Raw genomic sequence first — 16,410 nt, forward strand, 5'->3', positions numbered from 1 at the left:
AATTATAAAATTGGTCCTGATGTACAATTTTGGATTTCCGTGCGGCACTTTGTTGATTTATTTGTGACTTTGGCCCGTTTTTATTTATTTACTTTATTAAAACAAAATTCAAAAAATGTGTACGTGTCATGCATAATCTGAACCGTATCATGGTTTAAATAGAAAAGCATAAACAAGCATCTTCGTCCGTGATTTTATGTTGTTTGATTTTACCTGTTTTGAAATATTTTTAGTGTGTGTGCAAATAATTGTAGTGAGTGTGTATTTAATTTTTATTTTTGATTTTTTGCTTAGTTTTGTTTTTAAAATAAATAAGGAAAAGAGATGAAAATAAAAAATAATAAAAGAAAGAAAAGAAAAGACCAAATTGGCCCAACAAACTCAGCCCAAAACCTAGGCCTGCCCGGTCCAGACCACCTGATGTCCAGAGAATCCAAACGATGTCGTATTGATATAGTTTGATCTGGGCCGTTGATCTCAGATTGATCAACGGCCAAGATCACTTCCCCACAACCCACTGAGGAACCCGACCCGTTTACACCCGGACCGAACCCAAACCCTCAACACTTGAAACGACACCGTTCCACTTAACCATCAGATCCAGACCGTAGATCTAAATTGATCTAACGGTTGAGATCAATCCGCCCACTAACTATATAAGCCCAGATCCTTACCCTGCCCCCCATCCGATACCCCAGCCTCCGTCTTCAACCTCATCCTCATCAAACCCTAGAGCCGCCCCTGTATCCCCCACCATGAAAACCGGCGGCATGAACGCCGGTGACCTTCCCCTTAACACCCTAGAACCCCCTTGCCATCCTGAACATGGATCTGTTAACCATGTAGTTCGAATCATCCCCTAGGTCCTCGAATCTTCATTTGAAGATTCGAGTCAAAACTCGATTTACACCAACCAACCCCAGCTTCACACCAGACACTCCCCAGACCCCCATCGTGACCAAACCATACTTGGTTTGGTCCGAATCTGTCCAGGGAAGCCTGAATCCCGGATCTGAGTTTTGGAAATTTTTGTATTTCTTCGTCACTGGTTTATACCGGTTCAACCGAAGAGGTTAAGGTCTAATGGACTTTAATCAAAGTGTTTCTCATCTGAGAAACACTTCGATTAAAATCCATTCAGCCTTAAGAAAGGTCTGTCCAAATCCGAGTCAAGGTTTTGATTTTTCAAAGATTTGAGGTGAGTCTTGTTTTCTTTTCTTTATTTTTTTTAGTCCGTGTGATTTGTCTTTAAAAGTTTGTTCATATTTGTTTTAATTTTACCAACTTCTGTTTGTCCACTTTGCCTGAACTTCTGTTTGTTTGAATGAGTCTTTCTATTTGCCCTGATAATGTGTATGTTAAGTGGTGTGCAATTAGCTGATTCTCTACATTGAACTGATCAAATGGCTTCTCGAGCACCACTTTGCTTAGCCAGTACAATTCAAATCATATGTCGATACTGTTGAATGTTTGATTTTTGGTTACGGTTGTATGTGTTATGATTAATATAGTCGAGTCGACATATGTCGTCAATTAGTTTCAACTGTCCGAACAATAACAAATTGACTTGCTTCTGTTGAACATTTGCCTGAATCAATTAAGAACCAAGTCCAGGTACTTATAGCTGTTAATGTGATTTCAGAAACCTAAGGCTTGGTCTGTTAATTGAAATCTGAGTTGATGGCATGTGCACTTGTGCACAGCATGTGCATTGTGCACAGCCTGTTTTCCTGCATAGGAAGGCTTTTGATTTTAAAAATTGTTTGACAGCATATGCTGTCAGATATATTCTACTGCCCATACTTGCTTTTAGTTAATAAAATAGGAAAAGATAAGTCTGCCAGGGAATATTGATGGGTTTTATACTTAATTAGCTAAAGTGGAACTGAAAAGGAAAAGGCACATGGGAGGGGTGTTTGATATACTCTAAACAGGCTGTTAAAAGGGGTAAGGAAGGCTTATAAGAAGAGAGACATACAGAGGGATTAGAGATAGACATACAGAGGGGGGACTGACTTTGAAGGTGGTAATAGACACACACAGTGGAGAGATTAGAGAAGGAGAGTTGAAATACATACAGAGAGAGTCTACAGAAATAGAGAGAGACACTGATAGGGAATACCTGAGAGTTCAAATTCCGAAAACAGGAACTGGAAAAGAATTCTTTTTGATAACCCAAATAGATTTCAAAACTGAGGATTGACATTCGAACTTGAAAAGAAAGGAGATAGGGAAAGGGATATCACAATGATCAGAAATTGTATTCTTCCTACTATTTGTTCGATTCTCAGTTTTGTTCAAACTGTCCAAATCAGTTCTGTCTTCTTTCAAGTGTCGGCTAAGTCTGTTGTTTGGATTTGTATTGTTTGTTTCTTCTGGAATTGGATTGCCTGGATCTCTTATTCCATACTACTGGGAATTTGTTTCATTCTGCCCTTCCTCCATTGGCTTTACTGGTCTTTTGCACTGGGATTTTTGTTCTATTGGCACCTACTGTTACTGCTGTTGTTGGTATCGCTTCTATTGCTCAACTGACTGCCCTACTTTCTTCATTGTAAGCATTTCCTCAGGTACACATTTCGAATCTGTCTGATGTTGCAATGAAAGTTGAATCGAAAGATCTGAAGGATGTTATAATCATCTGTTGCATTGCTTACAAATTTTTATATAAATGTTGTTAAGATATGCAGTTTCTGGGTCTGTTAGCCTAATGGAGACAGAATTAGTAAGGTTGTATTTAATTAAAAGTTTATGCCAATTGGAAACTGTGACATTTTATTCGTTTAGGAGCACACAAGATGTAAATACAATCCGTGAAATATGCAGAGCCATTTAACACAATTGCTAATTCAAACTAGCTCTTTCAGCATGTTTCGAATATGTAAGGACAAATAATTGTTTAGATCTAGCTAAAGACAATACAGTTTCAAACTCTTGAGTTTCAGCTTTCATGAAGCAGTTTATAGGATGAGTTTCAAATATCATTAGTCGCATTTTTCTAATAAGTAGTTTTAATTAATCTTGCCTAAATAAGTTAGGATTAGGGAGCTCTTGCAGCAGTCGTAGCATTTCATCAATCTTGTATATAATTCTTCTATCAAGTTAAAAGCATGTTTCATAAGGTACAACGTCTCTTCATTCTGTAAATAATTAATCAAACGATTAACTAAAATCTTAATTTGGCCAAAATTGAATTAGCATGCATCTTTTCTTCTATTTTAGAGACAAACACATTAGAAATGTAGTCTCTTTAGGATATCCTTTTCTAAAATAGAGATGAGCCTCGCCAAATAAAAATGCAAAATTGCGGGGCCCTCAATAAATAACCATGATAATTATTTAGAATTCAGGATAGGCCATTTAATAAATTTCATGGCCTTCTACAAAATAATAACGCGTTAGACTCCGTAGGCGCGGCTTAATTAAATCATATTCTTAAATTCGGGTGCACATTGATGTGACCCAAATCCGAATCTCAACGAAGTCCGAATGTGTCGACGATTACGGGTGCATTGATTGTGACGTGGTTCGACATGCATTTTCACGACGTTGCAATTCTATAAAAATAAATGATAATAATAAAAGCGGTATAAATCTAATAAGAAGCATATAAATCTCAACATGTATTTAAATCAGTTATTTAGCCTTTATAACAATTTAAGCGACCGTGCTAGAACTACGGGATTTGAGGGTGCCTAACACCTTCCCTCGGGTCAACAGAATTCCTTACTTAGAATTTCTGGTTCGCAGACTTCATTTGGAAAATTCGAAAATTTCCTCGATTTGGGATTCAAGATGAACCGGTGACTTGGGACACCAAAAATAAAACCTTTCCCAAGTGGCGACTCTGAATTAAATAAATAATCCCATTTCGAATATTGTCACTTAAATTGGAAAAACTCCACCCGCGCATCTTACCCCTCGGGGCGGGGCACGCAAAAAGGAGGTGTGACAGCTCTGGCGACTCTGCTGGGGATGTGAACCCAGAACCACTGGTTCAGGGTTCAAGAATTCGAGCTTAGAATAATTGTTATATTTGGCTTTATTATCTGGTCTTTATTACATGTTTTTGCATAATGTGCTAAATGTTGTCTCTTACCGCTTTGATATTATCTGAACTGTATATAAACTGTGCTGAAACTCTTCTCTTCTTACCTCCGGGGAGAAGCTCGCTGGTCGAGACTCCCTATTCTGTTAGTATCAATACCTGAAATAAGAAAGAGGTCGGACAAGTTACAAAGCCGGACGATCTCGCGGGTCCTCGGTACGTAGCCCCCTCCTCGGCTCGAGTTGTCTGCTCGGGTACACAGTCTAGAACGTATACCCAGGTTATAAACCCAGTATAACAAAACCGCTGCTGGAGAATTAGACCCAGAACCGCTGGTTCAGGGTTCAAAAATTCAAGCTTAGAATAATTGTTGTATTTGGCCTCACTATCTGATATATATTACATGTTTTGACATAACATACTAAATGTTGTCTTTTACCGCTTTGATATTATCTGAACTGCACATAAACTGTGCCGAACCCTTCTCTCTTCACCTCCGGGGAGAAGCTCGCTGGTCGAGACTCCTTATTCTGTTAGTGTCGATACCTGGAATAAGAAAGAGGACGGATAAGTTACGAAGCCGGACGGCCTTTTGGTTCCCGGTAAGTTGCCCCTCCTCGACTCGAGTTGTCCGCTCGGGTACACAGTCTAGAACAAATACCAAGGTTTAAACCTAGTATAACTCGACTTCATGCCGGATCCCTAGTAGGAACGCTTATTTGCATCATGTTGCATTTGACTTAGGGGACTCAACACAGGGGTTGGGTCCGTCTAGGACTAGCAACCTGAAATGAAAAGACCATCTTGTTGCATCCTATTTGTTTCCGCGCATTTATTTGTCTCGGACATGCATGTTACCTGACTTTGGAGTATTTGAAAATAAAAATAAAAAAAAATATCAGTGTATAGGACTAATTTTCTACTTTGAAAAATAGCAATGCCCAATTACCGTCAAAACGCTGTTGAAATTTTGCAATAATAAAAGGTGAAAATGTTTTATTTACTAAGAAAAAAAACAACAAAAGATAGAAAAATAGTCTTTTTGGAAAGTTGTTTGTTGAAAAGGAAAGAGTTTTGTTCTAAAATAATTCGGTTAATTGGACCGAACTACGCGGGTCTGATTCTCACCGGGTGTGAGATACGTAGGCAAACCTCATCGGTTCCGGCCCCAATTTTCAAAAATCCAAAAAAATATATTTTCCTTTAGTTCTTTCTTTATAAATCTTTCTTTAAAAAATACAAAAAAAAAAGAGAAATAAAAAATAATATAGAAGTTTTTTTTTTAAAAAAAAAAACTCAAATAAAAAAAATAGTCTTCTCTTTCTGAAGTCTTTCATATGAAAAAATGAAATAAGAATTAAAAATCAACAACAAAAATCGAAAAAAAAAATACTCTTTGCTTTTTAATCTCTCTTTTGTAAAATGTCCATAAAAAAAAAATTGGAAAATTGAATTTCAAAATATTAGGATTTTAGAAGTGCTTTTGTAAACTCAGAATTCCGCATCATTTTCTTAAAAGTCCCTCTTTCAAAATTTAAGAGGCAACGTCATATACATTCTTTCTCCCGTAGGAAAGGTAAAACAAAAAAAAAAAAAAAACCAAACATATTTTAATTTCCAGAATTCAAGTCAGAAGCAAATAAATTTTTAGAAGCTTTTTTTTAAAATAAAACAAAAATCAAATAAACAAAATTTTCTTTCTTCTTTTAAAGTATTTCTTTCAAAAAATTTCCAAAAAAAAAAAATAAAAAAAATTGAACCAGTAAATAAACAAAGAATGGTCAAATCTTTTAAGTCCTATGCTAAATGAGCACTTACTTCTTTATTTTTGTACTTGTTAGCTTCGAACTACGTAATGATCTGATTCACGTAGACATCGTGATACGTAGGCAATCCTCATCGGATCCGGTCGCACTTCTTTTACTGCAAAATAAAAAATAAAAATAAAAAAAAAAAAAACTAATAAGAGGGAAATACCGGAACGACGCATGCTCTCGTAGCAAACATATAGTAGTCCACTTAACTATGTAGGTGCATCATGCCTAACGTGAGATTAACTATCTGTTATTTGCTACAAATTAACCGTGCGCTTGTCGTTGAGTATATCCAGGGTTTTTGAAAAGACGATTGGTTTGGTGAAAGTCTGGCCTCGCACTCATACTTCACAAGGTCGAGGGGAAGTGTTCAACTGCCTGTTGTTAGGACCAGAAGCAGTACTCACACTTACTTCACCAGGTCAAAAGGAAGTGTGGAAATGTCTTCAGAAATTCCGTTGCAAACAACCCCTGTTTCTGAGGAGAGTTCGATCTCAGCCGTCCTCACGCCTGAATCCGCAACTGCGGAAGAAAATAGAATCCTACGGCTCCGCATGCTGGAAATGCTGGACGACTGGAATAATGGGAAAGAGCCGCCAAGTGTCATCCCCGGATTCCCTGAATTATTCTCCAGATCAAGTGGGACTTCAAATGTTCCCATAAATTATCCTGCTACCCCATTCGGGTACCCAGCCACCTCAGCCTTCTCTGCTGGATCGCCTTCTGACCCTCATCCCCGAATGTCAGCCACCGATGCAAGCATGAACATCTTTACTGCATCGCCTTGCCCGATTACGGCACAGCCTGCCACGTACAAGCCAAGCTTTGACTCATCCTCTTTTACATTCCAAGCACCATCGTTCTCAATGGAACCAACTAGATTCGCTACCAGCACTAATCCTCTACCGCCTCAGTGCGAGCTTGCGCCCAGGCAGGATCAGAGCCCCAGGATTGCAGAACAAAATGAGATTGCCAAAAGAATGAGAAGCCTTGAACAAAGTTTGAAGAATATGCAAGGACTGAGCGGACAAAAGAGCGTCTCTTACGCCGACTTGTGCATGTTCCCTCATGTGCACCTGCCAACGGGTTTCAAGACCCCAAAGTTCGAGAAATACGATGGGAATGGTGACCCCATTGCACATCTTAAGAAATACTGCAACCAATTGCGGGGAGCCGGCGGAAAAGAAGAACTGCTAATGGCATATTTTGGAGAAAGTTTGGTGGGAGTCGCTTCGGAATGGTATATGGACCAGGACATATCTCGCTGGCATATATGGGATGATCTTGCCAGAGACTTCGTAGGGCAGTTTCAATATAATATTGACATCGCACCAGACAGAAATGCTTTGTCAAACTTAAAGAAGAAACCCTCGGAAAGTTTCAGAGAATACGCCATCAAATGGCGTGAGCAAGCGTCAAGGGTAAAACCTTCCATGGACGAGATAGAGATGGTCACTACTTTTCTCCAGGCTCAAGAGTCCGACTATTTCCAAAACATGATGTCGGCCATGGGAAAGCCTTTCGCAGAAGCGATTAAGATTGGAGAGATGGTGGAGAACGGTTTGAAAACGGGAAGAATTTTGAGTCAGGCATCCATAAGGGCAACCTCCCAGGCCGTCCAAAGCGGGTCTGGAGGAATGGCAAGAGGGAAGAAAAAAGAGGAAACATCCATGGCGGTATCAGAGATGGGAGAATATCATAATCCCGGGCTTTGTTCTCCGGAAAGAACCTCGCAACATTATTTCCCCCACCAAAATGCGACCTACGCTCCTCAGCCTTACATGGTCATGAGCACCCAGCCTTATATCCAGCGGTCACAACTAGTCAATCGGGGGCAGGCCCCACATCCTAGGAATCAGCTTCCTCACCGAAACCACTACAATCCTTGACCTCCTCCAAATAATTTCCGTCCTCGGGAACCACCCAGGAGACCCAACTACACACCAATCGGTGAACCCTATTCCATCCTATTCCCTAAGCTTGTCCAAATGAATTTGTTGCAGCCCATACTACCGAACGGGCAGAACCTGGGATCACCATCATATCAGCGGGGTGTCAGATGTGCATACCATTCGGGGGTAGAAGGGCACGACACCAACGACTGTTGGACATTGAAACAAGCTGTGGAGAATCTGTTAGACCAAGGGAAGATTGTGTTGAAAGACGAGGATATCCCAAATGTGACCACTAATCCGTTGCCCGCCCACAACAACGGGCCGATAGTTGGGATGATTTGTGAAAACGAGGAAGTTGATCCGGCACTTAAAGCCATAATTGCTATTGCTGATACAGAAAAAGGACCCAGGGTAACTCCAGAGCAAGAAAAAGGAATAAGTGATGTATTCAAGTAGGCCTCCATGGTATGGGGGATGATCAAACAACCTCGGCCGAACGAAGCAGTGTTTGTCGGACGCATACCACAGGAACCAAAATACAACAAAGAGGGAGATGATGAGGTGTCCCCGCTCGACGAGAGCGAGGAAATATGTGAGGCGACAAGGGAAGAGCTATGCGAAATACACATGGTCCAGCCAGGAGAGGGCACTAGCATCGTTGAAGTATCGTACATGGGACCAAGCACCTAGTTTCAAAACTAGAAGGCTACGCCATTCTTGATCAAACGGAAGTCCTAATGAACCTGTCTTGCCACTTTCTCTGCATCACGAGTAACCCCAGAGGGTGGCTCAGATGTTTTTCTTCAGTTTCATGTTTTTAATTTCCTGAATGTCAACCTTTTTCCTTATCTTCCTCAAAATGCCAAGAAATGAAATCGTGCTTGATTACTCACTTTCTTCTTCTATGTTTTCTTTTGTGTTCTTTTCAATTCTGATAAATGCAGCTTTAAATAACATGACATGTTTGAGGACTTCATGCCCGGATCACGAGAACTCCGATCAGATTTCAAATAATAAGTCAAAAATTTGAGATATAAAGGATTTGAAAAATAGGAACAACTAAAGAAAATTGGTTCATGGTTTGGAGAATGTCCGTCACTAAAACAGAGTTTGAGAGCAGTAAATGGGTTTAGACCCATACAGAATAATAACCTTAATAACTGCGGTTTGCCACGAGCAATTGTACCAAAAAGAAAGAAGGGTCCATACATCATCGAAAAACGTTAATGGAGCATTTGTATCTGGGCGACGTCGGAAGAAACGACGTCAGCCTTGCTTGGAAAGCAAGTGCAGTGATATGTCTAAATCACTCTGGCGATATCTTTGCACAGTTTGAGATGACGAAGGCTTTCATTCTCGCTACCCAAACACTACCAACCCTTTGCAAACCCATTTGAGCTGGTTACTCTTCTTTGATTACCCCCTTTGGAACCTGAAAATATTATTAAAAAAAAAATGAATGAAAAAGAGAAGAAGAAAGAATTGGAAGAATGAGGAAATATATACATAAAAAAAAAACCAAAAAAAAAACAAAACAAAAAAAAAAGAAAAAAAAAGAACGGCCTGAACTACGTTTGACTTGATTCCGAAAGGATACGTAGGCAACCTCTCCTTGGGGTTCAGTCACACCAACAATAAAATCCAGGAATTCCCCCGAAAGTAAAACTGGGGCAGAAGTTATAATAATTCGGCAATAATCCCACCCAAAAGGTTCCAAAGTTGTAGTTCAATCCACATTCTTTTCACCCCAAGCCGTTGTCCAAGTCCTTCTGATCAATCACCAAAGCGTTTCAAAATGGGAAGATGGAATTATTTGGGTCCGATACAACAAAATGAGGAGAATAAAGATGAGAGAGTCTTGTCGGTGAAAACCTTTGGGCACCGTGAGGCGACGAGAGAAGAGAAATTGAAATGAGAGAGCTTGTTTAGTAAAAACTCGCAAGGAGTACTAGCAGGCGACAGTAAGAAGAGAAATGAGAGAGGTCGACTAGCGAAAACCCGCAAAGGGCGTTGTCGGCCAAAAAAATGATTCCACCTCAGAAAGTCCTGGCAAGGTTCCCGGGTTTTTGAAAAAATATAGATCTGTTTTGATTCATGAGGAAATGCAAGTTCTCGGAGGTCGGGCATCCAGTCCAAAAGGCATGTCATGTCAGTTTGAAACTGGCATACACTCCAGATAAGTCCCTCTTTTCTCCCCGAAAGGGGCGTTTCTCTTTAAACTCATATGTTCTCCTTTACATAGTTCTCTTTGAGTTCTTTTCGATCTGACTCTTAATTCCGTAGTAATCGCAAAGAAAGGTGGCAGGACCGGTTTTACTGGGCTCCGTTCGGTAAGAGTCAAATAAAATGTACGACTTCAGTGGCGCGTCAGTCCCATCCCGACTGGCCATGGTAGTTGATTTGCTTCCAAAACCGACAAATCCCCACAGGGTATCCCTTATTACAAATCCCCATGGAATCTCCCCTTGTACAAATACCCCAAGGAAGTCCACCCCAGCACATCCCCAACAAGTTTTCTAAAAAAAAAAAAAAAAAAATTCCTCACAGAGTTTCCCTTGTACAAATCCCCACAGAGTCTCCCTGATAAAGTCCCCACCAAAATCCCCAAGCAGAACGGGGCGAAAAAAAACCAAGCCTTATAAGGCAAATCATCACAAAATCTGGAAACGCAAGTCTGAGTAGTCCAAAGATTTTCGCGTGTGAATCCAATCGATAGCAGAGTTTCTCAACAAGAATTGGGCCAAGACAGAGCAATTGGAACAATCAAGGCCCCCAAACCAACCGCCGTTGTCAAACTAATAATCTTTCTTTGTTTAAGAAAATTGAGACAGGTGCGACACAAAGCAGCTGTGCAAGAAGCAGGTGTAGCCCAAAAGAGATAAAGCGCGCAAGCATTGAAACAACCCTGCAGCAGAAAACGACCAAAGGTAAGTTTCCCATAATATTTTCATGCATTTTGATGGATCTCCCTGGCATAACCCAAGGAACTTTTCCTACCCAAAACCCCCGGCATAACCCGATGAATCTTCCCGGCATAACCCGATGAATCTCCCCGGCATAACCCGATGAATTTTCCCGGCATAACCCGATGAATCTTCCCGGCATAACCCGATGAATTTCCCCGGCATAACCCGATGAATCTTTTCGGCATAACCCGAATCTCCCGGCATAACCCGATGAATCTTCCCGGCATAACCCGATGAACCTTCCCGGCATAACCCGATGAATTTCCCCGGCATAACCCGATGAATCTCCCGGCATAACCCGATGAATCTTTTCGGCATAACCCGAATCTCCCGGCATAACCCGATGAATCCTCCCGGCATAACCCGACGAATCTTTTCGGCATAATCCGATAAATCTTCCCGGCATAACCCGATGAACCTTCCCGGCATAACCTGATGAATTTCCCCGGCATAACCCGATGAATCTCCCGGCATAACGATGAATCTTTTCGGCATAACCCGAATCTCCCGGCATAACCCGATGAATCCTCCCGGCATAACCCGACGAATCTTTTCGGCATAATCCGATAAATCTTCCCGGCATAACCCGATGAACCTTCCCGGCATAACCCGATGAATTTCCCCGGCATAACCCGATGAATCTCCCGGCATAACACGATGAATCTTTTCGGCATAACCCGAATCTCCCGGCATAACCCGATGAATCCTCCCGGCATAACCCGACGAATCTTTTCGGCATAATCCGATAAATCTTCCCGGCATAACCCGATGAACCTTCCCGGCATAACCCGATGAATTTCCCCGGCATAACCCGATGAATCTCCCGGCCATAACCCGATGAATCTTTTCGGCATAACCCGATGAATCTTTTCGGCATAATCCGATAAATCTTCCCGGCATAACCCGATGAATTTTCCGGCATAACCCGATGAATCCTCCCAGCACGACTCGATGAATCTTTTCGGCATAACCCGAGAACTCTTTTCCATGTAATCAGCATTAGGGTTTTAAACCCTAAACTGAACTTTTCCTTTCAGCCAGCATTAGGGTTTTAAACCCTAAACTGAACTTTTCCTTTCAGCCAGCATTAGGGTTTTAAACCCTAAACTGAGCTTTTCCATGCAATCAGCATTAGGGTTTTAAACCCTAAACTGAATTCTTCCTTTGTTCGGCTTTAGAGTTTTAAACCCTAAACTGGACCTTTCCCCAGCTAGCCGGTATTAGGGCTCCAACCCTGAACTAAGCATGCATATCCTCTTTCATCAATTTTATGAACTTCCTGGTAAATAATTAACGAAATTTTCCTAGAGAAACTGGGGCAGAAAATTTCGTTCGTTTGTTTGTTTTTTTCCGCAGGTCTAACCTCGAGCCACACGGATCGAAATGACCCACGAGATGAGTCTCAACTCAGAATCAAAGAAGAAAAAGACAAAAGGAGACATCCCGAGATATCAGAGTGAATGGAGAGCAGATCGACTCCAACGTTTGACTAAGGTCCTAAACCCTGCCAATCGCGTCTCACTCAGTATCCCAGAGTTTGAACAAGTCGCCACAACTCGCAAGCATCAAGATTCAGATCGGAGTCTACAAGCAGAATCAGCTATGACCCAAGATCAAGTCGTAAAAGAATCATAGATAGGAATCTTGTAACTAGCAGTTGACATACATATAAGTATGTTAGTTCAGTTTCTAATTTTCGTTTGGTTGCAATAAGGCGGTCAGTGACGCGGCAGTGACAACAGCAACAACAGTAGCAGCAAGCATTGCAATCCCGTGGTAGTCCCAGCTACCAAAACTTCCCGAACTACATTGACCTGATTCCTGTTTAGCCCAGGATATGTAGGAAATCTTTGAAGCAAGATTCGGTCAGATCTTTCAAAAAAAACATGCTTCATACGGAGTGGTCTATAGGCAAAAATCGCTCATACACGCTCACTTTATCTTTGCACGAAAACACTTCGTGTTTCCGAACAAAGAGGGGCAGCTGTGAGCACGTGATTTTTGTTTTGCGCGACAGTCGCTCCAAAAGAATAAAATTGGTCCTGCTGTACAATTTTGGATTTCCGTGCGGCACTTTGTTGATTTATTTGTGACTTTGGCCCGTTTTTATTTATTTACTTTATTAAAACAAAATTCAAAAAATGTGTACGTGTCATGCATAATCTGAACCGTATCATGGTTTAAATAGAAAAGCATAAACAAGCATCTTCGTCCGTGATTTTATGTTGTTTGATTTTACCTGTTTTGAAATATTTTTAGTGTGTGTGCAAATAATTGTAGTGAGTGTGTATTTAATTTTTATTTTTGATTTTTTGCTTAGTTTTGTTTTTAAAATAAATAAGGAAAAGAGATGAAAATAAAAAATAATAAAAGAAAGAAAAGAAAAGACCCCTTCCGGACTTGGGCCAATTTGTTAAAATTGGCCCAACAAACTCAGCCCAAAACCTAGGCCTGCCCGGTCCAGACCACCTGATGTCCAGAGAATCCAAACGACGTCGTATTGATATAGTTTGATCTGGGCCGTTGATCTCAGATTGATCAACGGCCAAGATCACTTCCCCACAACCCACTGAGGAACCCGACCCGTTTACACCCGGACCGAACCCAAACCCTCAACACTTGAAACGACACCGTTCCACTTAACCATCAGATCCAGACCGTAGATCTAAATTGATCTAACGGTTGAGATCAATCCGCCCACTAACTATATAAGCCCAGATCCTTACCCTGCCCCCCCATCCGATACCCCAGCCTCCGTCTTCAACCTCATCCTCATCAAACCCTAGAGCCGCCCCTGTATCCCCCACCATGAAAACCGGCGGCATGAACGCCGGTGACCTTCCCCTTAACACCCTAGAACCCCCTTGCCATCCTGAACATGGATCTGTTAACCATGTAGTTCGAATCATCCCCTAGGTCCTCGAATCTTCATTTGAAGATTCGAGTCAAAACTCGGTTTACACCAACCAACCCCAGCTTCACACCAGACACTCCCCAGACCCTCCTCGTGACCAAACCATACTTGGTTTGGTCCGAATCTGACCAGGGAAGCCTGAATCCCGGATCTGAGTTTTGGAAATTTTTGTATTTCTTCGTCACTGGTTTATACCGGTTCAACCGAAGAGGTTAAGGTCTAATGGACTTTAATCAAAGTGTTTCTCATCTGAGAAACACTTCGATTAAAATCCATTCAGCCTTAAGAAAGGTCTGTCCAAATCCGAGTCAAGGTTTTGATTTTTCAAAGATTTGAGGTGAGTCTTGTTTTCTTTTCTTTATTTTTTTAGTCCGTGTGATTTGTCTTTAAAAGTTTGTTCATATTTGTTTTAATTTTACCAACTTCTGTTTGTCCACTTTGCCTGAACTTCTGTTTGTTTGAATGAGTCTTTCTATTTGCCCTGATAATGTGTATGTTAAGTGGTGTGCAATTAGCTGATTCTCTACATTGAACTGATCAAATGGCTTCTCGAGCACCACTTTGCTTAGCCAGTACAATTCAAATCATATGTCGATACTGTTGAATGTTTGATTTTTGGTTACGGTTGTATGTGTTATGATTAATATAGTCGAGTCGACATATGTCGTCAATTAGTTTCAACTGTCCGAACAATAACAAATTGACTTGCTTCTGTTGAACATTTGCCTGAATCAATTAAGAACCAAGTCCAGGTACTTATAAGCTGTTAATGTGATTTCAGAAACCTAAGGCTTGGTCTGTTAATTGAAATCTGAGTTGATGGCATGTGCACTTGTGCACAGCATGTGCATTGTGCACAGCCTGTTTTCCTGCATAGGAAGGCTTTTGATTTTAAAAATTGTTTGACAGCATATGCTGTCAGATATATTCTACTGCCCATACTTGCTTTTAGTTAATAAAATAGGAAAAGATAAGTCTGCCAGGGAATATTGATGTGTTTTATACTTAATTAGCTAAAGTGGAACTGAAAAGGAAAAGGCACATGGGAGGGGTGTTTGATATACTCTAAACAGGCTGTTAAAAGGGGTAAGGAAGGCTTATAAGAAGAGAGACATACAGAGGGATTAGAGATAGACATACAGAGGGGGGACGGACTTTGAAGGTGGTAATAGACACACACAGTGGAGAGATTAGAGAAGGAGAGTTGAAATACATACAGAGAGAGTCTACAGAAATAGAGAGAGACACTGATAGGGAACACCTGAGAGTTCAAATTCCGAAAACAGGAACTGGAAAAGAATTCTTTTTGATAACCCAAATAGATTTCAAAACTGAGGATTGACATTCGAACTTGAAAAGAAAGGAGATAGGGAAAGGGATATCACAAAGATCAGAAATTGTCTTCTTCCTACTATTTGTTCGATTCTCAGTTTTGTTCAAACTGTCCAAATCAGTTCTGTCTTCTTTCAAGTGTCGGCTAATTCTGTTGTTTGGATTTGTATTGTTTGTTTCTTCTGGAATTGGATTGCCTGGATCTCTTATTCCATACTACTAGGAATTTGTTTCATTCTGCCCTTCCTCCATTGGCTTTACTGGTCTTTTGCACTGGGATTTTTGTTCTATTGGCACCTACTGTTACTGCTGTTGTTGGTATCGCTTCTATTGCTCAACTGACTGCCCTACTTTCTTCATTGTAAGCATTTCCTCAGGTACACATTTCGAATCTGTCTGATGTTGCAATGAAAGTTGAATCGAAAGATCTGAAGGATGTTATAATCATCTGTTGCATTGCTTACAAATTTTTATATAAATGTTGTTAAGATATGCAGTTTCTGGGTCTGTTAGCCTAATGGAGACAGATTAGTAAGGTTGTATTTAATTAAAAGTTTATGCCAATTGGAAACTGTGACATTTTATTCGTTTAGGAGCACACAAGATGTAAATACAATCCGTGAAATATGCAGAGCCATTTAACACAATTGCTAATTCAAACTAGCTCTTTCAGCATGTTTCGAATATGTAAGGACAAATAATTGTTTAGATCTAGCTAAAGACAATACAGTTTCAAACTCTTGAGTTTCAGCTTTCATGAAGCAGTTTATAGGATGAGTTTCAAATATCATTAGTCGCATTTTTCTAATAAGTAGTTTTAATTAATCTTGCCTAAATAAGTTAGGATTAGGGAGCTCTTGCAGCAGTCGTAGCATTTCATCAATCTTGTATATAATTCTTCTATCAAGTTAAAAGCATGTTTCATAAGGTACAACGTCTCTTCATTCTATAAATAATTAATCAGACGATTAACTAAAATCTTAATTTGGCCAAAATTGAATTAGCATGCATCTTTTCTTCTATTTTAGAGACAAACACATTAGAAATGTAGTCTCTTTAGGATATCCTTTTCTAAAATAGAGATGAGCCTCGCCAAATAAAAATGCAAAATTGCGGGGCCCTCAATAAATAACCATGATAATTATTTAGAATTCAGGATAGGCCATTTAATAAATTTCATGGCCTTCTACAAAATAATAACGCGTTAGACTCCGTAGGCGCGGCTTAATTAAATCATATTCTTAAATTCGGGTGCACATTGATGTGACCCAAATCCGAATCTCAACGAAGTCCGAATGTGTCGACGATTACGGGTGCATTGATTGTGACGTGGTTCGACATGCATTTTCACGACGTTGCAATTCTATAAAAATAAATGATAATAATAAAAGCGGTATAAATCTAATAAGAAGCATATAAATCACAACATGTATTTAAATCA

Source organism: Nicotiana sylvestris, chromosome 9 (assembly GCF_000393655.2).
Source record: "Nicotiana sylvestris chromosome 9, ASM39365v2, whole genome shotgun sequence".
In the NCBI taxonomy this organism is placed as follows: domain Eukaryota; kingdom Viridiplantae; phylum Streptophyta; class Magnoliopsida; order Solanales; family Solanaceae; genus Nicotiana; species Nicotiana sylvestris.